Raw genomic sequence first — 26,334 nt, forward strand, 5'->3', positions numbered from 1 at the left:
CTGAAAACTTAATGAGAATATTATATATGCCATTACTTCAAGCATTGTCAAATATGCTGAGAAAACCACATGCAACTGGAAAGATTGGTGTATACAGTTGTTTTCTTATAAGATAAACCATACTAACTTCATTTTATGGTGTTGTATAGTATATTATTTATTGGTTTACATGTGGGTCTATAGACACAGGTGAGTGTTGATTTTAATTGGGCTAGTGATTGAGTCTCAAAAAGGATGGTAGAATGAACAACTGCCTTTTTTAAGCAATACATTTTACAATCTATGCTTCTTCCGGCCTCAAATATGTGTAGCTTATCAGTTTAAAAGGTAGACTTGATCCTTTTTACTTATGAAAAGGTTAGAAAATGGATATAGGAAGAAGAGGGTTGAGGTGAGTGAAACATTTTGTAATATTGCAGATTAAAGCTCAGTGAATCATACTTTGTGTATGCTGAAGGGGGCCAGATTTGACATATAACTGGTGCTAATTAGTCCTAATTATTATGACAATAAATAATTTATAGAGGTTGGCAGGAAAGAGATGAGCAATCCAGTATAGAAGCAGGATTCCTAGAACCTAAAACCCATGAACTATGTTGCAACAAAAGGTAAGGTACAGCATTTAATTACATTAGGGTGATGGGTAAGGGGTGAGGAGAGGAGCCATAGTAGTATGGTGAATGTAGTTCAATTTCAAATTTAAGAAATGTTGCTAGTGAAGGAATTGTTTCCATGATGGACATATACATACATACAGGCATGCATGAATGCATGCATACATGCATATATGTGTATGCGTGTATACCTACTTATGTGTATATGTGTGTATACATATATATACTCTCTGTCTCTCTCTCTGTCTGTCGCTCTGTCTCTGTGTCTGCCTCTGTCTCTCTCTCTATGTGTATATATATATATATATATATATATATATATGTATGTATAATCTCAAAGTTTCAGTTCTGTTTTGAGCATTCCCCCCAAACATATATGTCAGAAGATCATTTTACCTGGTATTAAAGAGGGAAAAAAAGAAAAAAAAGGAATTGAGTAATTTTGCATTTTTCTTATTATTTATTTTCATTCTCTTCTCTTCACTAAGCAGCACTCCTATCCTTTCTTTGATCTTCCATTTCCTGTCAGAATAGCTTTAAAAGCTCTTTTTACTATCTTTAGCATCTTTCACTAGTGTTAATAATATAATATAGAGTAGGAAGTTAGACTCTCACTTCAGACCCTTATTAGCTAGTTGATCCAGAGCAAGTGATTTAAATTTTCTGAGCCTCAATCTTTTCGTCTGTAAAATAACTAGAATTATATTTGCTCTCCCTACCTCATAGGGTTACTGTGCAAAACAAATAATCTAAGATAAAGTTTTAGGTAAACCTTAGACTTATATACAAATACTTAGATTGTAATTTCTTTGGACATAATGGTCTTAATATTTTCCCTTTTGTCCATTTCTATACATTTCTTTAAAAAAATAGTTGGTTAAAGGAGTTCTGGTTCCAGCAACAAAGATGGTGGAGTGATTGGTAATTACTATCTCCCTCCCCTTGTCGACCTTGAAGGGTTCAGAGAACCCAGGGAAAACCTTGGGAGAGTGGGAGCAGCAGAAGGGGTAACCAGTCTCTGAGTCTGTGAGGCCAGGAAAATCACTAAGGAGCGTCCTTCTTGCTGTGACTGAAGGGGACCAGTGCAGGATCAGAGTTGTTCCAGACAGCCCCACCTCAGTAAACTGGGAGGAGATCCTGAGCCTCAGTGGGGCGAAGCCTGTTACTGCCAACACCAGGACCCCAGGTCTGCTACAGCACCCCAGGGGAATCATGAAGATATTAGTGAAGACAGGATCACCACTGATGAGCTTGTCTATGCTCTAGTTCGACAGAGGAGATCTATGGCCAGACTACCCCTCTAGGCCAAGCTAATATAATAAAAATGACAATTCTATCTAAATTAATTTACTTATTCAGTGCCATACCAATTAAACAATCAGAAAATTATTTTCTAGAGCTAGAAAAAATAATATCAAAACTTATCTGGAAGGACAAAAGGTCCAGAATATCAAAGGAACTAATGAAAAGAAATGCTTGGGAAGGTGGCCTAGCACTATCAGATCTCAAATTATATTGTAAAGCAGCAATCATCAAAACCACTTGACATTGCCTAAGCAAGAGAGGGGTAGACTAGTGGAATAGGTTAGGTACTCAAGACACAGCAGTCAATGAATATAGCAATCCACTGTTTGATAAACCCAAGGTCCCCAGCTTCTGGGATAATAACTCACTGTTTGAGAAAAATTGGTGGGAAAACTGGATAACAGTGTGGCAGAATCTGGGCATAGGCCAATGCCTGACACCATACACAAGAATAAAGTCCAAATGGACACATGATCTAGGTATAAAGTTTAATACTCTAAACAAATTAAGGAAGCAAGGTATAGTATGGCAAATTTATGGTGAATGGAGAAATTTTTACCAAACAAAGACAGAGAACATTATAAAGTGCTAAATGGATAATTTTGATTACATTAAATTGAAAAGTTTTTGCACAAACAAATCCAATGCAACCAAGATTAGGAGGGAAGCAGAAAACTGGGAAAGAATTTTTGCAACTAGTGTCTGTGATAAAGGCCTCATTTCTAAAATATATAGAGAACTGATTCAAATGTACAAGAATACAGGTCATTCCCCAGTTGATAAATGTTCAAAGTATATAACAAACAGTATTCAGAGGAAGAAATTAAAGCTGTCTATTATCTTATGAAAAAGTACTTTAAATCACTATTGATTACAGAGATGCAAATCAAAACAACTCTGAGGTACTACATCATACCTATCAGATTGGCTTACATGACAAAATAGGAAGATGATAAATGTTGGAAAAAATATGGGAGAGTTGGAACACTAATTCATTGTTGGTGGAACAATTTGAAACTATGCCCAAAGAGCTACAAAAATGTGCGTACCCTTTGACCCAGCAACATCCCTTCTGGTACTCTATCCCAAAGAGATCATAGAAATGGGAAAGGGTCTCACATGTACAAAAATATTTATAGCAGCCCTCCTCATTGTGGCCATAAAATGGAAATCAAGGGGATCCCCATCAATTGGGGAATGGTTGAATAAATTTTGGTATATGAATGTAATGGAATACTATCATACTGTAAGAAATGATGAACAGGAAGACTTCAGAGAAGCCTGGAAAGACTTAGATGAACTGATGCTGAGTTAAAGGAGAAGAACCAGAAGAACTTTGTACACAGTAACAACCAAAGTGTGTGAGGAATTTTTCTGGTAGACTTAGTACTTCGTTGAAATACATGAACTTACAAAATTTACAATGGACTCGAGGCAAAATGCCTCCCTCGTCCAGAGAAAAAGACTATGGAATTGAATTGCACATAGAAACAGATCATTTTCTTTTGTATTATGTTTTGTTTTGTTTTATGGTTTCTCTCATTCACTTTCATTTTAATTCTTCTATGCAACATTTATTTAATAGGAAAAAAATAACATAGTGTACAGTTATCCCTTCAAAAAATAGTTGAATTTCTTTTGTAACCACATTCATTTTAGAAACCTATTAACAGATTAATCAAGATAGAAGCATTTGTTAAATGCCTACTATATGCAATAAAGCTGTATTAGACAGTGGGAGTACAAATTCAAAAAATAAAATGATTGCTACATCTTAGATACTGACCTCCCTGTCTTTCTTAAGACCCAACTTGCACAGGTAGCTTTCCCCAATTTCTTTTAATTCCAGTGCCTTCCTTCTGTCATCTCCTCTTTATATAGTTTGCTTCATCCATATTGTTTTTATACTGTCTCTCCCATTAAAATGTAAGCCACTCAAGGGTAGAATCTGTCTTTTGCCTCCTCTTTTATCCCTAACTCTTACACAATACCTAGTAGTAGGTGCTTAATAAACATTTATTGACTGATCCTATTTTCCTTCATCATTAGGATCCTTTGAACTTATTTGACCAGAAATGGTCAGGACGGGTTTATGCCTTTTAAGCTGACAACTTCAAGAAAATCTTAGGGCAAGAATTCTATTTATCTTTTGTCTGAACTCTGGGAAACTTGCATTTCCAAAATTTAGACTACGGGAATACTTAATTTTTTTTTTTTTTATCTTTTCTCTGTGCACTGTGACTAGACATCTAAGAATATGAAAATTATTATTGTTCTCCTTTTTTAGCTGTTATTCATATGAACTCCTTGACACTTGTATTGTCATTCTTTTCAATATTCTTGCCACTTTTTAATAAAACCTGTGTTAAATAGTGTATGAGGAATGTTGTCTTATTTCTTCTTCATTTTCCTTTTAAAGACATTTTGACGAGATCTGTCATTGTTTCAGTAATTTTTCCCCTTCCCAGACCTCAGTTGAGGCCCTCAATTCCTGAGAAATGATCCCTTACTCATGTCCTTGTACTTCAAATCCTATTCTCTGACATCAACTATTTTTTTTTATAACTCACATATCTACAACTGGCAGTTTGACACCTGTGACCCTAAAATCTTCAATTTCCTTCTTAGAATTTTAAAGCTCCTCGAATGGTGGTTTTTAACCTGAGGTTGGTGAATATTTTTTTCTAAAAAATTTGATAACCATTTAATATCATTTGTTTTTGTATAATTTTATCTTATAAATTTAAACACAATATTTGATAAGGGTTCCATGGGTTTCACAAGACTTTGAAAAATGTTCATGACCAAAAAAATTCGGAACTCCTGTCCTAGAGGTACTTTATTTTACTTTTGCAGGTTTTGTTGGAACAAATGATTCCATTTGTCTCACCATGAATCATTAGGAGTGTCAGATTTAAATAATTCCAAGATATCAAGGCTAATACAATCTCTAAAATAAGTAGAGACTGTTTATTCTTCTTTCAATTCACATTGGTTAATATAGGCATAATGGAAAAGGGAAGGTAGGTTGTTATAAGAATTGTTGCACTGTGTAGTTCTATAGATACAGATGTCATTTTATGCTTTAATATCAGATATTTTGTTGTTGTTGTTGAGGATGTATTGACCAATTATGCTGATTATTTTTTCTTATCTTCTTTCTCTTTATTTTTAAATTTTGTTATAAGTAAAATCTCACTGGGTAGGAAGAGAAGGAAAGGGTATATGGGGAAATTTAGGCAATGTAAAAAGAAAAAAAAAATCAGTAAAATGTATTAAAATTATTTGTCTGGTACAAATAATACCCTAATCGTTGCCATCATGCAAGTTAGGCTAGCTTTTTTTTTTCCTTAAAAGAAGTTGAAAACATCTTTAATAATTGATTGGCTCAAGGAACCAAAGCTCAGGTTGCTGATATCACTTCCTGGTCAGCTATTTACAAAAGAAAAACAAACAAAACAAAACATGGATTTTCAAGCATTCATTAAATCTTGGCTGGAGAAAAAATGTTAGACAATTTAGATAAGGAAGTTTCTCTTAGCTGAATGAACTCAAAGTGTATCTAGTGACGGTGCTATATTCTGTCACTTTAGCTAAATAACTGTGGAATGACCTATGATTAGCATATTTCATTCAAATGCTGAACATAAGTTATCAGGTGGCTATCCTGAATCAGCAACAGAAAAGAACAATCAAGTAAATGTTATGAAAAATACCTCAAAAGCACATAAAATATCATGAGAAATTATTGGAGAATTGAGAAAAACAAGTAACATAATAGACATTTTTTTCTTTAAACTATTTTCAATTGATTTATTTGTTTTTAACATCACCTAGATGACCCCCAGTATTGTTCCATTTTCCCATTTCTCAAAGAGACATTGTTTATACTTAAGGTTTTTTTTTGTTTATTTTTTATCTTTATTTAGTTATGTTTAGTTTTCAACAATCATTCCACAAAATTATGAGTTCCAAATTTTCTCCCCATCTCTCTCTCCCATCCCAAAACTTCAAACATTCTGATTATCCCTTCCCCCAATCTGCCCTTCTTTCTATCACATCCCTCCCTTCCATTATTCCTGTCTTCTCTCTTTTCTTGTAGGGCAAGATAGATTTCAATATCCCGTTGCTTGTATTTCTTTTTTCTAGGTTGCATGCAAAAGCAATTCTCAACTTTTGCTCCTAAAACTTTGACTTCAAACTTCTCTCCCTTAGTCCCTCCCCACCCATCCCCACTGAGAAGGCAAGCAATTCAATATAGGCTATATATGGGTATGGGTATATATGCAAAAGTCATATTGTGTGAGACTAACTATATTTCCCTCCATCCTATCCTGCCCCCATTTCTTCCTTTCTCTCTTTTGACCTTGTCCCTCCCCAAATTCTTAACTTCTAATTATTCCTTCATCCCATTTGCCCTCCCTTCTGTCATCCCCACATTCCACTTATCCCTTTCTCTCCTACTTTCCCGTAGTGTAAGACAGATTTTCATACCAAATTAAGTGCACAGGTTATTCCCTCCTTAAGCCAAATGTGATGAGAGTAAGTTTCACTTTTTCCCTCTCACCTCCTCCTTTTTCCCCTCCATTGAAAAAGTGTTTGCTTGCCTTTCAGGAGAGATAATTTGCCCCATTCCATTTCTCCCTTTCTCCTCCCAATATATTTCTCTCTCACCCTTTAATTTTATTTTTTAGATATCATCCCTTCCTATTCAACTCACCCTGTGCTCTCTGTCTATATATGTGTGTATGTGTGTGTGTGTGTATGTGTGTGTGTGTGTGTGTGTGTGTGTGTGTGTGTGTGTGTGTAATCACTCCAACTACCCAAATACTGAGAAAAGTTTCAAGAGTTACGAATATGATCTTTTCCATGTGGGAATGCAGACAGTTCAAATTTAGTAAGTCCCTTATGAGTTCTCTTTCCTGTTGACTTGTTCATGCTACTTTTTATTCTTGTGTTTGAAAGTCAAATTTTCTTTTCAGCTCTGGTCTTTTTATCAAGAATGCTTTAAAGTCCTCTATTTCATTGAATGATCATTTTTTCCCTTGAAGTGTTATACTCAGTTTTGCTGGGTAGGTGATTCTTGGTTTTAATCCTAGTTACTTTGACTTTTGGAATATCATATTCCATGCCCTTTGATCCCTTAATGTAGAAGCTGCTAGATCTTGTGTTATCCTGATTGTATTTCTGCAATACTTGAATTATTTCTTTCCAGTTGCTTACAATATTTTCTCCTTGACCTGAGAACTCAGGAATTTAGCTACAATGTTCCTAGGAGTTTCTCTTTTTGAATCTCTTTCAGGAGGTGATTGGTGAATTCTTTCAATATTTATTTTACCCTCTGATTCTAGAATATCAGGGCAGTTTTCCTTGATAATTTCATGAAAGATGATGTCTAGGTTCTTTTTTTGATCATGGCTTTCAGGTAGTTCCATTATTTTTAAATTGTCTCTCCTTGGTATATTTTCCAGATCAGTTGTTGTTCCCTTGAGATATTTCAGATTATCTTTGGTTTTTTTTTTCATTCTTTTGGTTTGGTTTTGTAATTTCTTGGTTTCTCATAAAGTATTTCACTTCCATCTGCTCCATTCTAATTTTTAAATAACTATTTTCTTCAGTAAGTTTTTGAACTTCCTTTTCCGTTTGGCTAATTTTGCTTTTTGAAGCATTCTTCTCCTCATTGACTTTTGACACCTCTTTTGTCAATTGAATTAGTCCATTGTTAAAAGCATTATTTTCTTCAGCATTTTTTGGGTCTCCTTTAGCAAGCTGTTGACATGCTTTCCATGATTTTCTTGCATTGTTTTCATTTCTCTTCCCAATTTTTCCTCAACCTCTCTTACTTCATTTTCTAAATCCTTTTTGAGCTCTTCCATGGCCAGAGACGACTGCATATTTATTTTGGAGTTTTGGATGCAGAAGGCTTGACTTTTAGATCCTTCTTTGATAGTATGTATTGTTTTTCCTAATCCATAGAATGGAAGAAAACACCTGTTCACCAAGAAAGTAGCCTTCTATGGTCTCATTTATTTTTCCTTTTTGGGAATTTTTCCAGTCAATTACTTGACTTTTGAATCCTTTGTCAAGAGGATGGTATAGTCTGAGGACCTGTAAATTCTCAGTTCTTCCAGGGTGACACAATCAAGGGAGAGGTATTTACTCCTCTCCTGATCTGTGCTCTTGTCTGTGGGCAACCACAAGCACTGGTTCTGCCCAGGATCTGTGAATATAATTCCCTCTACACAATTGCCCCCAGCTCCACCACACTAGCACTCTACTTCAACCCAGAAGAGCCACTCAGGGCTGAGATTCAGATCAGCTGCTCAATTCCCCCAGGGTCTTTAGCCTGAGGGCTCCAAAGATGGACGCTGCTTCTTCAGTGGCTGTTGCTGGCAGGGCCAGATCCTGTTCCCTTCTCATGCAGGTGAAAGAGCTTTCTCAATGACCTATGACGTTGTCTTTGGTGTTTTTGGGTTGAGCAATCTAGGAACTGCAGCTGCTGCCCAGCAATTCCACCCCCTGATGCCTGTTCTGGTTCTGTCGCTGCACACCAGGGCTTTGCTCAGGCTGTGCTCTGCTCCACATGTGGTGGGATACACCTTTCCTGTTAGCCTTCCATGCTGTCTTGGGCTGGAAATTTCTTTCACTCTGTCATTTTGTGGCTTGTGGTGCTCTAGAATTTGTTTAGAGACATTTTTTACAGGTACTTTATGGGTTGTGGGAGGAAGAGCTTCTATAGGTCCATCCTTCTACTCTACTATCTTGGCACTACTCCCCCTCCAGAATGTTTTTTTTTTTTAAATGAAAAAGAAGTATATAAGAAACAATTTTGATAAAACCAATTAATAGATCAAATGAATCTGAGATTATATCTCATCTTTCACAGCTGTGGACTCTTCTCCCACATCCCCATTCCCTAAACATGCAAAGGGGTGGCTGAAAATGTCTTTTCATATGACTTTTTTGGGGAATGAAGATTGTTCTTTATCATTTGCAGAATTTATTTTTATTATTTTGTGGGAGTTATTCTTTCCATTTTTGATATAGTCTACATTCTTTATATAAGTTCATGTAAATTAACCTTGATTCTCTATATTCATCATTTCTTATAGACTAATAGTAATTATGTAATTGTTTAGTCATTTTTCAGTCATTGGACTTTAATCTTATTTCTAGATCTTTGCTATCACACACACAAACACACACACACACAATGCTTCTATATTTTATATATCCAGGTAATATAAAAAAAAGTAAATCAATCAAATAGCTGAAAGAAAAAAAAGATTAAAAACAAGTGTAAGTCTTTTTCTTAATTATTAATTTTTTTCAGTACTCAAATTCTGGAAAAGATAGACCTTAGATGCATTGTCTTTGTTCTTCAGCAGTAATGGTATTGTAGTGACATTCATCAGCACTTAAAATCCCTATTTATTGATTTTCTGAAAGTAACAAGGAGCAAATAGCATTGCAAAATTCGGGATAAAAAAATAGCAATCCTCCACCCCCTTAGGAAAGTCCTTAATTATGTAGGTATTCATCAACCCAGTGAGCACTTTCCTTAATACTAAGAGTAGTTGAGGCCAGTGGTTGAGGTTACAATATCCTATTACTTTATTTGAAGGTCTTTTTTTGAGTTTCCATGGTTGAAAAATGTCATCCTTTTATATCTAACCTTTTGATGAACGAAATAGAGATCAGTAAAAAATTTAAATGAACTATGTCATTTTTAAAATGAAATAATGGTTTCACCCATTGAATGAAGGTTCAATTCATATAGCAGGAACAAAATGAAGTATATAATTTGACAATTTCACAGTGAATAATATAATAATTGCCATTAAAGTCATTGGATAACACATAAACACACTAAATTGCTGTTCACACTGACAATGACAAAATACAATTCATTTCTTCAGAGAGGTTTCAGCTTAAACTAAATAGCTGATTCTGAAGTCAGATTTTGCTATTGCTGGTAATATCTTCCCAGAGGGAAACAAAAGACAACAAGCTGAACAATTATGCAGTAAAATTCAATTCCTCAGACCCAAAAGAAGGCTTTTTTTCTTTTGTGATGACAATGGGGCAAGAAAGGACTGTTGGTAAAATGAATTAACCATTGTTCCTTGTCATATCAATTAGTCGCATAGAAAGCTAGGTAATTATATTATTCAAAATTATTTTTATAAACAAATAAGGACAACAACCAATGGAATTATAAGAGCTCTAATTTTCCTTTTATTACAATAATCATATGAAGCAAGCATTACTAACCTTATTTATAGGTAAAGAAATGGACACTTACCAAGATAAAGTTACTGAGCTAGTAATAAAAAGTCAAGAGATGAACCCAGACATTGTTTTGAGAGAAAAGCTATTATTTTTTCTACCTGTGAAGGTCCACTTTATCATTGCTTTTTAAAATGTTGTCTCTGATGTTGGAGTGAAACACTTTGTTCCATGGGAGGGGCCTAGAAATGTATTAACTCATTCTATCCAGCTGTCAGAAGTAGTGAATTTATGTATTTCAAGAACATCAATTGTATTCATGCATTAACTATATATTTCAATTTATATAATTTCAAGAACATTAACCACATCTCACTCAGCCACCACTGAGAAACCTACCCCACTTCTCTATTTACAATAATGTTTGGTTATTCTGATGTTTGGAGAGGGTGCAAAATAAATCAATTCATTCCACAAAACAAACGAAAAACTTTTGACTCATTCAAAAATCCCAGATGAAAGCTTTCAGTCTAAATTATTTGCAATTTCCTTACTTCTCCACATCGTTATCCTCATTCCCCTTGCTCTGCTATTAAAGAGTGAAATCTAAGCTCAAATTTTTTAAAGTTACTATTGTACCAAGATGAAAATAAAATGGTTTTTGTAGAATTTTTTAGTTCATAGAATTGTGCATAAAAAAGGGCTGCACTGAGTTACCTTTAGCTGGTAAATTCAAAGGCAATAAACCCTCCAGTAAAAGGAGACCTCTGTACACTTTTGCTCATCACATTTTCCTTTTAAATATGAGAAAATGTGACTTGTTAATCCAGTCATGCACAATAGTTGCCAATGGTGGTTAATGTATCTAGGTTCAAAGGCAGTAAACAAACATAAATTGTGTTTTTCAAGATAGTCTCTTTAATCAATTCCTTTTTTGGTGCTAGATATACATTTCTTATCATTATTCCAACTTCTAAGGGAGTACTGTACATATCAGGTGAAGCTAGTCTAACCTTTGGCAACTGAATTAATTTAAACTCTTGAACTCATGAAATATATTACTTAATGATTTCTAAGTAACAGTTGTATTAGTTTGACAAACGCTTAATTATAGTCTACTTTCCTAAAAGACCAAGCAATTCCAATGCAAACTGACAAGGGATTTATTTAGGAAACCAGTTACTTGAAATGGTCACTGACAATTTTTGAGGTGTCTTTTAAATCCATGAAAAGTGAACTAGAATTGAAGAGTTACTATAAATTTGATAAGATTTTGCATTAAAAACTAGTTTCTGTCACTATTCATATCACGATTATTTTTAAAGTTCAATTTATTCCTGATAATTTGTTGATTAAATTAAGAATTTAGGGACAGTTATTGAGATATTAGCTATTTGGACTACATTTAGGGCATAATCAAAAAAATAAAATTTCAGTAGGTTATTAAAATTAGCAACACAAAAATGGCAAATCTTGTTCTGTAAACAAGAATACTTAGTATTTTTGTCTGTTTTTGTAGGACTCATTCTTGTAATCCCACCAAGAATGTCATTTGTCTACATTTATCCTACCCAATACCTTTTGAAACATGAAGAAAAATCATCAGTTTCTCAAACTAAAAAGGGTTCGACTAAGTAATGTGACAACTTGTTCAAATCAGTAATACTTTGCAAATACATATTAAAACTGAAGAATGACAAAATAACTTATCTTTATTATCTACTATGTGCAGAATCAAAAGCTCTGAAGATAACTAATGTTTTCACAAATTGAATTTTGTGATATTTTATTTTATTCAGTAATCAGAGGGAAAACATAATCAAACAAGGAATCAACAAGAATTTAAAAGAGCTTGTGATTTACCAGGCACTTTGATAGGCACAGAGTATACAGAGCCAAGACTAGAATAACTTTTGCCCTCAATGAAGTTAAAATCTCAGGGAGATAGAGAAGTCAGCAAGAAAAAAATCTTATCCAAGACTGAACACTTGTCATGCAGCATTCGCTTCAGATCAGGAAAAAAATACAAAGTATAATTGCAGTCAGGAGCCCAGACTCTTTCATAGATGCCTTGTGGATGAAGTCACAGTGATGTCAGAGTAGAGAGGGCCAGACCTCTCCATTCAACAACGGAAATCTCAGACTTATAAGATGTCTTCTTGTAATGGGAGTTAAAAATCTTCCCTGCTCATTGATAGGTCTCAGGTGGGGTGACTGAGGGAGGCTTGATTAGGGGAGGCTTGTTTCCTATGAAGGCCCACACATTTTGTAGATTACTAATGAGGCCCTGGGGGTATAGGGTTGTGCCCCTCTGGCTCTGAAAAGCATACATGTACTTTGAGGGGAGATTTTGCTTTGGAGCTTAGTTTTGTTTGTCAGATGTGTCTCTGGGAAGCTGCTAAGCAGCCCCCTGCCTTTGAAAACACAGATGTTGGTTCTTCCCTCTCTGGTAGTTATGTATGGATGTATGTAGTGGTCAGATAATGGAAGCTTGTCTGTTATTCCCTGTACTTTAAATGTAATTGATGTGATTGTTGACCCTTCAAAAGTTGCCTTTCCTTTTATAAATGAATATCTAAGAAACTGTGATAACAGGCCCCGCTGTGTATGTTGGGGTACTTACTAAGAGCCTAACTTGTAAACTCTCTGTCTCTCTCTCTGTCTCTCTCTCTCTCTCTGTCTCTCTCTGTCTCTCTGTCTCTCTCTGTCTCTCTCTCTGTCTCTCTCTCTCTCTGTCTCTCTCTGTCTCTCTCTCTCTCTGTCTCTCTCTGTCTCTCTCTCTGTCTCTCTGTCTCTCTCTCAGTCTCTCTGTCTCTCTCTGTCTGTGTCTCTCTCTAAAAGTGACACAGTCTTCCATCCCTGCTGCTATGCCAGATGGAGGAAAGTGGGAGGTTAAATTCAAAGAATTACTGAAAATTTGTCATGTCAATGAATCAATCAAGTATTTATTGAGTATATGCTATATGCTATGCCCAGGTGAAGGAGGAAGAGGTAAAAGTACAAAGAATGAAACAATCTCTAGTAACAGTTTTCATCCTAAAGGATAAGGGTACAAAGTGCAGAAGAATTGAAATAGCAGAAAGGAAATGTAGTAGGAGCAAATCTGGAGTAACCATCCCAAATAGTCACATGGATTATCTGTGCCCAAACTGTGGTAGAGCATTCTGAGCTCCTATTGGTCTGATCAGCCACAGCCATATGCATTGAAACTTTACTTTATCATGGTGATGTCATTTTGATCCTCTTCAAGAACAAAGGACAACATCCAATAAGTGCATATAAATATATGCAATACAAATCGATAATGAATACATACAAATATATACATAGTAATAAAACACAAGGTTGTTTTAGAGGAAGGACACCATAAGTTGAGGTTGGAGGAGAACTAGAAAAGGCTTCAAGAAGAAGATGGTAATATGTTTTTGTTTTGTTTTTTGCATTTTCATTTATTTATTTATTTATTTTGTCAGCATTAATTTTCACAAAATTTTGAGTTCCAAATTTACTCCCCATCTGTCCCATTCCCCATGCCAAAATGCCTTGCATTCTGATTGCCCCATCTACCAATGTGCCCTCCCTTCTAACTGAGAAGGCAAGCAATTTAATATAGGCTATATTTGTGTAGTTCTGCAAATGACTTCCATAATAGTCTTGTTGTGTAAGACTAACTATATTTCCCTAGATCCTATCCTACCCCCATTTCTTCTATTCTCTCTTTTGATCCTGTCCCTCCCCAAGACTGTTTACTTCTAATTGCTCCCTACTCCCATTTGCCCTCCCTTGCATCATCCCCCCACCCTGTTTATCTCCTTCTCCCCTACTTTCCTGTAGTGTAACATAGATTTTCATACCAAATTGAGTGTTCCTGGTATTCCTTCCTTGAGCCAAATATATGAGAGTAAGCTTCACTTTTTCCCTCTCACCTCCTCACTTTACTCCTCCATTGAAAAAGCTTTTTCTTGCCTCTTCCATGAGAGATAATTTGCCCCATTTCATTTCTCCCTTTCTCCTCCCAATATAGTCATCTCTCACTCCTTAATTTTATTTTTTTGGATATGACCTTTTCCTATTCAACTCACTCTGTGCTCTGTGTCTCTCTGTCTGTCTCTGTCTTTCTGTCTATCTCTCTCTTTCTCTCTCTCTCTCTCTCTCTCTCTCTCTATATATATATATATATATATATATATGTGTGTGTGTGTGTGTGTGTGTGTGTGTATAACTATGTATGTATATAATCCCTCCAACTACCCAGATACTGAGAAAAGTTTCAAGAGTTACAAATATTATCTTTCTATGTAGGAATGTAAACAGTTCAACTTTAGTAAGTTCCTTGTGATTTCTCTTTGCTGTTTATCTTTTCATGCTTCTCTTGATTCTTTATTTGAAAGTCAAATTTGCTTTTCAGCTTTGATCTTTTCATCAAGAATGCTTGAAAGTCCTCTATTTCACAGAATTGGCATTTTTTCCCCTGAAATATTATATTCAATTTTGCTGGGTAGGTGATTCTTGGTTTTAATATTAGTTCCTTTGACTTCTGGAATATCATATTCCAACCCCTCAATCTCTGAATGTAGAAGCTACCAGATCCTTTGTTATCCTGATTGTATTTCAATAGTACTTGAATTGTTTCTTTCTAGATGCTTGCAATATTTTCTCCTTGACCTGCAAACTCTGGAATTTGTGTACAGTATTCCTAGGAGTTTCTCCTTTTGGATCTCTGCCAGGAGGTGATCTGTGGATTCTTTCAATATTTATTTTGCCCTCTGGTTCTAGAATATCAGGGCAGTTTGATAATTTCATGAAAGATAGATGTCTAGGCTCTTTTTTTGATCATGGCTTTCAGGTAGTCCCGTAATTTTTAAATTGTCTCTCTGGGATCTATTTTCCAGGTCAGTTGTTTTTCCAATGAGATGTTTCACATTATCTTCCATTTTTTCATTCTTTTGGTTTTGTTTTGCAACTTCTTGGTTTCTCACAAAGTCATTAGCTTCCATCTTTTCCATTCTAATTTTTAAAGAACTATTTTCTTCAATGAGCTTTTGAACCTCCTTTTCCATTTGGATAATCCTGCTTTTTAAAGCATTCTTGTCCTCATTGGCTTTTTGGACCTCTTTTGTCAGTTGAGTTAGCATATTTTTAAAGGTATTATTTTCTTCAGCATTTTTTTGGGTCTCCTTTAACAAGTTGTTGACTTGATTTTCATGATTTTCTTGTATCACTCTCATTTCTTTTACCAATTTTTCCTCCACCTCTCTTACTTCATTTTCAAAGTCCTTTTTGACCTCTTACTGGAGGAATGGCTTGGAACCATTGCATATTTATTTTGGAGTTTTGGATGCAGAAGCTTTGACTTTTATGTATTCACCTGATAGCAAACATTATTCTTCATCATCTGAAAGGATGCAGAGAATATCTTTTCACCAAGAAAATAACCTTCTATAGTCTTTTTTTCTCTCTTTTTTAGGTATGTTCCCAGGCAGATACTTGACTTTTGGGTCCTTTGTCAAGAGTAGGGTATACTCTGGGGACCTGTAAGCTCTCAGTTCCTCCAAGGTGACACAATCAAGGGAGAGTTTACTCCCTGAGATTCACATCAGCACCTCAATCCTCCCAGGGTCTTTGCTTGGGGACAGGGCCACCACTCATGGCTGAGGTTCAGATCAGCTGCTCAGTTTACTCCAGGGGCTTTAAGCTGAGACTCCAACAATGGAATCTGGTTGCTGCCTGCTGTGGCCACTGCAGCTGCTGTCACCTGGGGCCAGGGCTAGGGGAAGACCCAGCTCCCTTGTTCTGGAGGTGAAAAAGCCCTTTCACTGACCTTTGAAGCTGCCTTTGCTGCTGGTGGGTTGAGGGGTATGCAAACCTTTGGTACTGTTAGGGATTCTTCCCCTGAGGCCTGCTCCAGCCCTGCTCCTCCCAGCCCCTTGAGGCCAAGGTTGGACTGTGCTCAGCTCTGTGTCTGGTGCAACAGACCTTTCCCATCAGCCTTCCAGGTCACCCAGGGCTGGAAATCTCCTCCACTCCATCGTTCTGTGGCTTCTGCTGCTTTAGAATTGGTTGAGAATCTTTCTTCACAGGTATTTTATGGGCTATGAGGGAAGAGCTAGAGTATGTGAGTCTTTCTTCTCTTCCATCTTGGCTCCACCCCCTAGATGGTAATATCTTAAAAAGTGAAAAGAGACTCTAAAATTCAGATGTAAAGAAACTGAGAGTGCCTTCTAGGTATGTACAAAAGACAGTAGTACAAAGGAAGGAAAACAGAAAATGGAAGACCTTATATATGGAAAAGGGAGAAAGTGTGTTCGACTAGATGGTAGAGAGTAGAAGAAGGAGTGATGTCCAGTGAGGCTGGACAAACAGATTGGGCTCGGATTGTGTAAGAATTTAAAAACTTCAAAGAGATTTATATTTTGTCCTAAAGGGAATAGGAAGCTGCTGGAGTTAAATGAGTTCATTTAGTCCTTTCATTGCTGGACTACCACGTGGCCAGAAGTTTACACAAAACCATTCATGTGGTTGATCTGAACCTGGCAGGGCAACTCTGAACAATCTCCATAGGACAGCTCTTTTAAACATATGAATCAATTACAATAGTACTAGAAAATAGGTGGTGACTAGAAAAGACTTAATGAAGGAAGTGGAACTTGAGATAGGTCTTGAAAGAAATAAATAATTCCAAATGGTAGAAAATAAAAATGGAGGCCATTCCAGACACAGGGAATAGATAGGACAGAGATCCAGAGATGGGAGTTAGAATGCCTGGCAAGTTGACCACCATGCTCATAAATATACACACAGGATGTCAGAGCCAGAAAAAAAACATTAAAATCCAATCTCCCCATTTAACAGATGGGAAAACAGAGTTTTAAAAGAGACAAAGTAGCTTGTCTGAAATCAGAGTTACTGGGTTAATAAAGTATTCTGTTGTCATAGTAGGCTTGCAAATTACAAAAATCCTACATTGCTCCTTAGCACATCCTGTCCTTCATTTCCTATGCCCTACTAATCAAGTAGATATGCAAAAAGCTAGTGAGGGCTCCTGAACTAATGGCACGGTTGTGGGAGAACTGAGATGACACTTTTTAAAAGAAAAATAATCTCCTACTTTCTCCATACAGATGTCATACATACAATATGATTCCTAGTTCTCCCTGCGCTCATAGTTCAGTTAAATTCATTTTATGAAATCTTTTTTCCTAGGGATATGACTCCTCTTTAAACCCTTTCCTCCTTCTGCTTTCAACCCTTTCTTATTTATCTTAGGGAAGTCTCTCCATTCCTCTATTTCTTTCTCTTCTGCTCTGTGAGCCAATATGACCCTAATTTTGACTAACAAATACAAAACATCTGCAATAGTTAATTATATAACTGTATCAAGCAAAATGAAATCTATGCTTTGAAGTGAGTTTTGAGAAATATGAGGTTGTCCATAGAAAAGCTTATCTTGGAATCAGGAAGAACTGAGCTCAGGTTGCTCCTCTGATACATCCTGATTGTGTAAGGTGTTTCACTCTCAATATTCCTAGGCAACTGTCAAAATCTATATTAAAATTGCAAATAATTCAGGGATCTGCAACCTCAGGCAGATGAAATTACCTGGGGGACGCACTAGCAGAGCTAAGCGTACTATCATTCCCTAAAGTCCTTGAAACTGCTCAAGAAACCCCCTACAGAATTTGTAGTTTCCATCTACTATTCCACAAAATTAGTCTGAGATTTTTTCCAGAAAAGAACAAACAAAAACTCAATTTATTACTCTGTTTTATAACTTTTATATTTTATGTCATTAATTGCATTGCAACAGCATTTTCTGTTTTTTTAAATTGCAAATAAATAGTATTTCAGCTACTCTGAGTGTTAAGTAGGGGCTTGGAGTCTGACCTGGAAACCTAATCTCCACTTATAGAATTATTTCTGTGGAGGAAAAATTGTGTTCTAAATTTAAAACAAGTGATTTATAAATCCATTTTTAAACAACTCTTTTCTGAGTGGATAATTGCCTACCATCCAGTTAACATTATGGAGTTCCATTTCTTAAGGATTATATACAATGTGTTGTATATCTGCTTAAAGAAAGTTACACATCCTCCAGAAAAGCTAAGGACATTTCTCAATTTGTCTGTCAAAATCTAGCCAAAACTGAGAAAAAAAAGACTCCTTTTAACTTTCTGTCTTATTCAGCTGTTGCATTTATAGAAGTCTTCAGAATAATCTTATGTAATTTATACTGAAAAATGAAAACTCTGTTGAATAGTTTTTATGCATATGCTGCCTTTTAAACAATAGAAGTAAAAATAACAGCAAATTGAAATGTTTTTGTTTTGCTAGTTTTCCTCTTTTATAACTGAGATTTAATGGGATTTTAATGTCACTGGTTATTTATTCTATAATAAACATAATGACCTTTTGATTTTTTAAAATGAAGATAATTATATCCTACTCAATTTTGTTACTTAGAATTATTCAAAACTGAAAATCAAAGATTTATTACAATACTCAAGTTCAGTAGAGACTTATGCTAGATAACCTAGCATTTTATATGTACTTCATAATGACATTGACTACTTGTGCCATTTCAGGTACCTTTTCTTAGTTCCTTTGGAGTATAACTGATATGTGATTATGTACTGAAGAGTTTCATATAGCACCTTTTTAAGAATTTGGCCAAAGACTATAATTTTCATTCACCCAAAAAGTAGTGTTGTTGAGGTTTCAACTCTGGGACACCAAAAACTGTTAGGGTTTCATGATACATTGTGGTGGTGCCATCTCAAAGAATTCAGAGTCAGACCACCTCTAATTCAAGTGTAGGCATTTATTGAGATTTGACTCCTGTCATGAAGTGGGTTAAGTTCCAAGAAAAACTAGAAGCTTCAGAGAAAGCAACATGGATTTTTATAGGGTAAAGAGGCAACTACACAACAATAATTTACATAGACTACAGGAATAAGATTATTATTAAAGAGGTAGAAAGGCATTTGTTAAAGGATTAGATGTAATGGAGAAGGGATCCCAGCCACAGTGGAACTGTGCATGTGACTACCTACAACGCATACAGAGAAAGCCATTTAGGGGGGTATGTATATATGGTAAGGATAATATAATAAGCTTTTCTATGTCGTAAGTTCACTCTAGGTCAATTCTTTACCTTTACAGTGCAGGTGCCTACTTAGGGAAAGTGCTTTCTATTGTTTTGGAGTCCACATCTTGCTTGGACACCCTGGTGCTTCTGCTTTCTGATTGGCTGAGTATTGTGGCCCTGACTAGGACTAGAAGGATGTGGCTCTGATTGAGTGCATGAACACACTTGCTGTTGCTGTGGGAAATATGAGGAATGGGTCTGGGGGTAGTGCTTAGGTAGAGGAAGTGGCTGGGTTCCCATCACAATGCCATACCTGCTGTTTCTGTGAAAACTATGAGTTTCAAGGACATACTTGTTGTTCTAGTGAGGAGTGAGGCATATATGAAGGAGTTAGGACGTTGGTGGGGTTGGGGGGAGATAGGTATAGTGGGCTTGTAATGAAGATAGACTATTGGGGCTGATGGCAGCTATATTAGAAGTCCATGATTGCGGTTAAACAGTATACTAGATTCAGAATTTAAATGGACAAAGAGCAATCTCAACTCTGATATCTCCTAGTTCACTTGATCTCCATGAATTCAACTTTCTTCATCTATCATCAACTCATACTTATCAGATCAGATAAAATGCCAGAAAAGGAAATTGACAAATGTTGAAGGACATGTGGAAAAATTGGGACACAAGGCATTGTTGGTGGAGTTGTGGACTAGCTCAACCATTCTGGAGAACAATCTGGAGCTATACAACCCTTTGACCCAGTAATACAACTACTAGATTTGTATCCCAAAAAGATCAAGAATAGGAGGAAATGACCTATTTGTGGAAAAATACTTATAGTAGCTCTTTTGTGGTGATAAAGAATTAGAACTGGAGGGAATCCTCATAACTTGGGGAATGGCTAAACAAATTTGGTATATAATTGTGATGGAATAGTCTTGTGCTATAAGAAATCAAATAATGGTAGCTGGGTGATACAATAGATTGAACACTAGACCTGAAGTCAGGAAGGCCTGAATTTATCCCCTCTCCTCATCTACCCCTCTTTTGGTTCCCCCTTACTTGTTTGACACACACATACAAGAATAAAAACCAATATTAAGCAATATAACATTTTAATGTCAAAATAAATAGTATAAATATTGTCATATAGAATTTAAGGGAAGGTAGAGTTATAATTTAGCCTCTGAAGCACTGGGTAGCATAATTTTGTATATTTGGAATTTACTGTAGTCACTGAATTCCTTAGTCAAATATGTAAGATTAGTATATTTAATTAATCAGAATTCTTTGGAAGATCTGAGTCCTACTTATTTTACCCAGTTGCTATGATGAGGAATATTTGTTATTTCTCAAGTGCTATGCAAATGTGACTTACTATAACTATGGTAAGAAGTGCTATGTTTCAATTCTGACCTCCAGTAATCGAGACAGTTAGGGGGCATAGTGGATAGAGCTCGAGACTTGCAGTCAGTGAGAACTGGATTCAAATGTGACCTCAGACACTTCCTGTATGACCCTGGGCAAATCACTTAACTATATTTGTCTCAGCTTCCTCAACTGTAAGATGAGCTGGAGAAAGAAATGATAAAGCACTGCAGTATCTTGGCCAAGAAAATCTCAAAATGGGGTCACAAAGAGTGAGGCACGAATAAAATAACTGAATTACAGTAAAGGATCTTGTTTAAGTGTCTCTATGCACACGTTGGGTTTCTGAGTATCCTAAATCCATACAGAAAGTAACAAGGATCATTTCCTTTCTTCAAACTTGCCTTCTTGCTTAGGCAGTTTGACTGTTGCAAAACCTCAAGTTGATACAGAATGAGTCTGGAGGAATTCTAATGGATTCAGACTGTTGACTGTATGTCCACAAATATGATTTGTTCAGACAAAAATAGTTTTGATCTGCCTGACTTGCTGTGCTCATTTTGGTAGCAGGATTAATCAATGTTCCCAAGCCTATATAGGGTTAGTACAAAAATGAGCTATGATAAGTCACATAAAATTAGTTTTTAGAGCTTCCATTGTGCTTGTAACGACATAGTAAATGAAGTTGTTCCGTCATATTTGATTCCATGACCCCATTTGGATTTTTTTCTTTCAAAGGTAACTAGAATGGTTTGTTATTTTCTTTTTCAACTCATTTCACAAATGAGGAAACTGAGGCAAATAAAGTTAAATGACTTGCCCAGGATGACATAGTGAGTGTCTGAGGCCAGATTTGAACTCAGGTCTTCCTGCCTTCAGACCTGGTGCTCTATCCAGTGTGCTAGCTAGCTGCCCACTATAATTGATAGTAATCCTTATCTCAATCACAAAAGTAATAATAACTCACATTTATATTTTTTTGCTATGTTTACAATGAAACACTATGTGCACAGCTTATTTAAGCCTTATAAGAACCTCTGTGTAGTTAATACAGGTATCTTCATCATTTTTAAAAGTATAAAACTGATTTACCTGAAGTCACCTAGCTTGTCAAATAAACACTGAGCACTAGAAGTCAGATCATCTTGTATATTATATATATACATATTCTTTACTGTTCCCTCTCCTTTAAAATTTTAATTCCCTACTAGTTAGTTTTCTACTGTGTAAAAAGAATCAGAAATATACAGTCTATGTGGCCTGAAAAAATCATTGTTGCTTAGTGATATGTCACTACAGAAAGAAATTTATATACTCTGGCCAAAACCATTCCTTTGATTCACTCACTTTCAGTCAAATAGAAATTGGTTGAAGTACAAGGGTCCATTAGCAGCTGGAACCCATAAAGATTGATAGTGCCTGGAATTTCAGCCTGTACCTCCCCTGGCTAACAAGAAACTGTCAACACAGTGAGCTCAATTCACTAAAAACTAAAGAAAAACAGCCAATTTAATCAGGCAATGGGAAGATACACACACATACACACATCCACAAACATACCCACATCACAAGTTCAATAGGGTTTTTCTTACAGAAAAGTCCTCTGGACATGATTACCAAAAATGTCATTATCCTACAACATTCTATGTCCTATCATTTAACAACACAAAGTTATCTGAATAAGTGTGTGTGTGTGTGTGTGTGTGTGTGTGTGTGTGTGAGTAGTATCTGAGCTAAGTAACAGATTCTAGAAAAGTTACAGAGACAAAATCAGGGTCGTCAGTCTACCTCACAAATGACTACTTCCATTTGTATAGACAAGATAGATTTCAGCACAGTTTAAGGCAGAACCCACTAATAATTCCAGGCAGTCAACAATAGCTTGACTCATAGGGCAGTGAGTTTCCATACCTCTCTCAAACATGAGGTCATCAGAATGATGGATTAGCACCTGTTAGGACATTCATGCTTCAGCTAGAGGTTGGACTAGATGACTCCTTGGGTCCTTTGCAGAAATCAAGATTCTCTAATTCTACATATCATTGAATCTGTGCCCATTGTAGTGAAATGGGAAGCATTTATGTAGTCCCATGTATATGCAAGCACTGTGCTAAGTGCTGGGGATTCAGAGAAAATGAAACCCTGTCTTTCCTAATGAAGTTCTAAAATATTTATAGTGTCTCTCTTTGTGGTAGCAAAGAAATGGAAATTGCAGGGATGCCCATCAATTTGAGAACGAGTGACCAAGTTGGGTATATGATTGTGATGGGATACTACTGTACTCAATGATGATGAGCTCAATGATTTGAGAAATTCATGGAAAACCTTGCACTAAATAATGAAGAGCAAAATGAACAAAACCAAGAGAACACTGTGGATGGTAACAGCAATATTGTTTTAAAAATGACTTGGAGTAAATACATCATTTTGGCTATTATAAATATCCAAATTAATTTATAAAGAACATATGAGGAAAGATGTTATATGAATCCAGAGGAAGAACTGATAAATAGATGTATGTATAGAATATGTATATATATATATATATATGTGTGTGTGTGTGTGTGTGTGTGTGTGTGTTTAATGGTAGCCATCTCTAGGGTAGTAGAGAGGGAGAGGGAAGGAGAAAAAGAAATGTGTAGGATAATTTTATTATACATTTAAAAGGAGTACACGATAGATTTGAAGTTTCATGTACAATCATCTCTTTATTATACTATGTTATGGAAATGTTTGTTTCATTCCATAAATTAAAAATATAATAAATATAAAATATGTTTATATCCCATGTAAAAAAAAGAAAATACAAAATATATACAAATTTACTAGAAGGAGATTTTTTTGGGAGATGGATGCTAATAGTTGGGGATGAAAAGGCTTCATGCAGGAGGTAGCACATAAGTTGAGCTTTGAAGGAATCTAGGGTTTCTGAGAAGCAGAGAAAATGGGAGAATCTTGTCTAGGAGTGAGGGACAGCCTGTGCAAATATTCAGTGGCAGGAGATTTCTCAAGTGAATATTTCCTGGATTGTGTGATGTTCTAGCATCAACTTCTGCTTCATCCTGCTGCTATTTATAGAAATGGCCTAAGGTATTACACTACTTTTTTCCCCCCTCTAGTATATTTCTTTCCTATAGCCTGAGCATGACCATATCACAATTTAGGACACTGACAAAACTTTTGGTATGATAAAAATTATGAACATTAAAAATTTGTATTAAGTATCTATTCTGCTGGACATGAAAGGAATGCAAAGAGGTATTAACCCACTAGAGGTAGATATATACAATTATATCTTCTCTTGCATTTCAGATGAGGCAACTAGCCTTTCAATCCTGCATACTAATTGAATTCAGAGAAATAACTGATAAATAGAAATATGCGTAGAATGTGTGTATGTATGTATGCATGTATGTTTGAAACTGGGCTTGGGGGGGATGAAGAGCTGTTCTTTTTAATGAAATGATTTGTTTTATTTTGCTCATTGGACCCTTAGTTTCATCAGTTTACAAATGAGAACTTATATTGAGTGACCTGGAAGGTCACTTTTACCTCTAAATCTATGACCCAATGTTTTATTTTTGGAATTTAGTTGTTTAAATTTCTCATTCTCCATATTGCATTAATAGAGGTGTTATTTTCCGATTGTCAAACCATCTGAAAAATCTGGTCTGGTTAGTCCTTTCACTGTCCACGCTGGTGAAATCTCTTTTAAATTAGTGACAAGGCTTGGAAAATTGTTGTAGTGAAAATCTATCAACTCGTGGTGAAACTAGTAATGAACCTCACTGCACTTTGCTAGACTAATAGACACTTTTGATTATTCATAAGAAGAGTGAAGATACCTTACTTTTTAATAGGATTTTTGAACTTATTGGATCACAAAATATTTTATTTATGGAACTCATTTGATGTACCAGAAGAAACTCTGAGTTGAAATTGCTAGGGAATTAATCATTTTAATAGGCATTTTTATTTTAGTTTATTTTTATCTTAGTATTACATATTACATTAATTTCCTGGATGTGCATGTAAGGGAAATTTAGCATAATTCTATTCATATCAATTTGGTAGTGATAAATTGAACCAAGATTTAAGTCTGAATTATATTCATTTTCTACCTTTCATGATTAAAAGAAATGCAGAAATTAGTTTTCTCCACTCAAGATTTTACCTTGGTGCATATCTTTTAAAGTCATTTTTCCACTTTATCTATAAATTATCCATTTCTGTTTCTTCATGTGGAATTCTCTATGGTACTGAGAATGCTTTATTGCAGATGTACAACTAGATAATGCATACAGCAGACATTGAGATTTTTTTTTTATTATACAGGCAAAGGGAACAATGTTGTAACAAGCAAATTAAAGAGACATGAAAAAAATATGGAAAACAAGTTTATGTCAAACAAATAAATGGGAGCAATTGAAAATGTGCCACCTGTTTCTCATTAAGCAAACCAGTGATGGAGCAGGCAATGTAGTGGGTGAGAAGAATATTGTGTATTATGGAATTCTTTACTGTATTTAGCCTATTTGAAATCAGAATAAGCAAATAACACGTCATAGTAGCAGCTTTCCAATTTTTTTAGGGCTATATAATATGGTCTTCCAAAGTGGGAACCAGTCATCCAATGCTTTTAGAGAATTAGAGAATTTTAAAAATAGAGGAGACTTTGAGACCTCAGTCAACCCCCTCATCTCATAATTGTGGAAACTGATCCCTATTTGAGTTGTTCCAAGAAAATGTTCGTTTCTATGAGATAGTGACAGAACTAGACCAAGAACTTCAGGCTCTTAATTCCCTATCAAGGAAGGCAAGGTTTACTCTAGTTTATAACAGATTTGTTAGACAAGGGATTCAATGACTACATCTGTAGTTTATAAACACTATTAAGTTCTTGCTTTCCAAATGTAAAATCACTAAAAATAATCCTTGAGGACTGCTCTAGATGCTAAGATGGTAAGCAGTTGGCTGAGGATAATGTGGTTATATGTTATAGGCATGACTTGAATTCAAGTCTTCCTGATTCTAAAATCAGACCTGTAAACAGAATGTCACAGGCTCACCAATGCAACAAATATTTTAGCACCATCCTGGTTTATTCAGTTACATTATAAAATGACAAATTTTCTGCAGAAGTGGAGAAATTCAGAGAAAAAATTGAAATGATGAAAGAAACATGGCTATTATTATTTAAAATTTGTTCATATTTTCTAGAACATGTTTAAAAGGAATAGATTTTAATGAAGCATATGCATGTTGTTATCACTAAAAATAAGAGCATCTTCCAGTTTACTCCTAACTTTTCTATGAAGTATCCACTGAATACTGCAATCTATATTGGACTACCCTAATTTAGGATGTCTTTCATAATTATACACACCAGGCAATTTAGCTTTACACACATGATGTATATATATATGTGTGTGTGTGTGTGTGTGTGTGTGTGTGTGTGTGTATGGTTGCATGCTTGTACATATAAATACTTACCTAATATTTGTGATTCTGTTCAATCCTATCTGACTCTTTGTGACACTATGGATCATAGCACGCTAATATTGCCCATGGGGTTTTCTTGGCAAAGATACTGGAATAATTCACCATTTCCTTTTGCAGAGGATGAAGACAGAGTTTAAGTGACTTTTCCAGGGTCAGACAGGTAGAGTTTGAGGCCAGATTTGAAAGCAGGTGTCCCTGATTCCAGGCCCAGTGTCATAAACAAACAAACAGACA

This window comes from Notamacropus eugenii, chromosome 2 (genome assembly GCF_028372415.1).
Source record: "Notamacropus eugenii isolate mMacEug1 chromosome 2, mMacEug1.pri_v2, whole genome shotgun sequence".
Lineage (NCBI taxonomy): Eukaryota > Metazoa > Chordata > Mammalia > Diprotodontia > Macropodidae > Notamacropus > Notamacropus eugenii.